The sequence below is a fragment of the Cnephaeus nilssonii genome, assembly GCF_951640355.1.
Source record: "Cnephaeus nilssonii genome assembly, chromosome: 8".
In the NCBI taxonomy this organism is placed as follows: Eukaryota; Metazoa; Chordata; class Mammalia; order Chiroptera; family Vespertilionidae; genus Cnephaeus; species Cnephaeus nilssonii.
Genome location: NC_137079.1, coordinates 60,932,829 through 60,935,155, shown reverse-complemented (window position 1 = coordinate 60,935,155; position 2,327 = coordinate 60,932,829). Strand labels below are relative to the sequence as shown.

The window sequence follows — 2,327 nt, the reverse complement described above, 5'->3', positions numbered from 1 at the left end:
CCCAGGTAAAATTCATCACTTTTTCTGTTGATGCTGCTAGCCACTGTAGAAAACTACCTCTACCCACTTTAGGTTTTCAGCTGGGACTCTTTAACAATAAGACAGATGAACAAGAAGAAAAAACAACCACAAAACAGTTATTAACATTCAGCACACATCACGCAGGAGAAACCTAAACAAAGTAGCTCAAAATGGCAGCTTAGAATTCAGCTTATACAACATCTTCAACAAAGAACAGCACCTTTGGCAGAGAAATGACAGGACAAAGGAAAGCTGTCCCAGATGTCCAAGGGTGGCACACTATGGGGAGGTAAACATATGGGAGGAAACTAGTGGAGTAAGAAATTTTGCCAATTCCTCTGGTGCCATCTCTAGGCTAATAAAAGCCTTTCTGTCTTCGGTAAGCGGTGAGTTTATATTCTGCCTTTGGGCAGAAAAAGGGAAGCTTTTTCTGTGTTTGCTGCTTTTTAATCGCCTTCAGCTCAAAATAATTTTTATGTCAAAGGCATATTTGGAGCAACATATTCTGACTTCCTTCACCCTTTTCACAACTTTTTTTTTAAACTTGTCTCTCTCGCCTACCAGATTGTAAACTCCCTGAGGGCAGGTTTGTGTCTCATTTGTTTCTTTAACATCTTATAGTACCTAGTCAGAATATGTGTATAGTGGTTCTTTTCTTTTTTTTTTTTTAATACATGGCTTTTATTGCATCTTTAAAATATTGGAAATAGTCTGAGGAATTATTCGGCATCTTGTTTCTATAGCTGGACAACTTAGATCTTATCAGCCTGCTGAACTGTTCCTTTTTCAGAAACATAGATGCTATCAAAATTTTTTCTGATATCCTTGTTTTTAATTGGTGTGGCTTGCTGAATCAAAGCTGTTGAATTTGATACAAGTTCAATGTGGTTTCCTTCAAGAATCTCCTCATCTTTCTGGGCTTGAGATACTGAACATGCAACGCCTGGCTTCATCTGAACCCTGTAGATGTGTTTTTCACCCAAGAAATTTCTGATTTCAACAAGAGAACCATTCTCCTGAATAAGGACCTTTATGGGGAAGTGAGCATACATAGAACTCATCTTGTAATGGAAGCCCAGTGTAACACCCTTGATCGTGTTCTGTCCATGACTTCAGATAGTGCCAACAGTAGCCATTTCCTTTATCTTTCCCCACCATTTGTCAAGCCAGAGCCTCTTCTTTTTCTATCCAAGGAGACTGAGTTCTGCATTGATGTCATTGAAATCCCTCTGCAGGGTGTCTCTGGGCCCCTTCACAACAACTCTGTGTCCCTTCAGAGTGAGGTCGACACCCGGGATGTCCACAGTCCGCTGGCTGAGAATGGTCTTCATCCTCGAAGTAGATGTGGCTATAGTAATGATTCTTGAGTGGATAAATAAATATCTTTTTAGTCCAACATATAGAAAAAACAAGTAGGTTTTCAGTCCAACATTTTTAGAATTTATAGTTATGTCATTTTTAATATTACAGAGATATTTTATACAAATAATTGAGGCAGATACTTTTAATTGCCCACCCTCTGTTTTCCCCTTACTCATTACCCTAAGTTTTAGAGGGAACAATATGTTATATTTAAAATACTCCTCCCTTAGCCTGCCTTGAAGCTAAGGGTGGCCATGTTTTCCAGATCTAGCTAATGTGATATAAGTAGAGGTCTCTATGGAAAAACTAGAGGCCCAGTGCACGAAATTCATGCATGGGTAGAGTCCCTAGGCCTGGCTTGCGATCAGGGGGTGATCTTTCCTGGCTGCTGGAAGCTGGCCCCACTCCTGGTTCCTTGTTCCCTATTGGGCGATGGGAACCTGCTGGCCAGGGTAGAAGGACCAAGAAGTTGGCCATTCCCACCCACTTGCTGGCCCTGTCCCTGCCCCCACCAGTCGCCCTCTGTGTGGGGGGCGACCGGTGGGGTGATTGGGGCCCTGCTCGCTCACACCTGCCTTGGCCTGGTGCCGCCCACATCCGCCGCCACCCACCCCTGGTTCCCTGTTCCCCATCCCCCATTGGGCGATAGGAGCCTGCTGGCCAGGGGCAGGGACCGAGAGGTTGGCCGGCAGGCCCTGATCAGGCGATTGGGGCCTGCGAGCTGAGGCAGCTCCCCTGGTTGAACGTCTTCCCCCTGGTAGTCACTGCACATCATAGCGACCAGTCGTTCTGCTGTCTGGTTGATTTGCATATTATGCTTTTATTTATATGTATAGATGGGGCTTTCTACACACACACACAAACACACACAAACACAAGTTGGTGTAAATTAACCTGCATCCCTCTTTTTTCATTCAACATAGATGTGATGCCTAGAAAGAACA

At 43.9% G+C, this 2,327-nt stretch overlaps 1 pseudogene across 1 annotated transcript; it reads right to left on the bottom strand.

Annotated features, from left to right (window-relative positions):
* Positions 1-773: 773 nt before the first annotated feature.
* LOC307104037 (large ribosomal subunit protein uL6-like) lies at positions 774-1,358 on the bottom strand (annotated as a pseudogene). Its single transcript has one exon. The product of its transcript is annotated as a large ribosomal subunit protein uL6-like (transcript).
* Between the last annotated feature and the right edge of the window lie 969 nt (positions 1,359-2,327).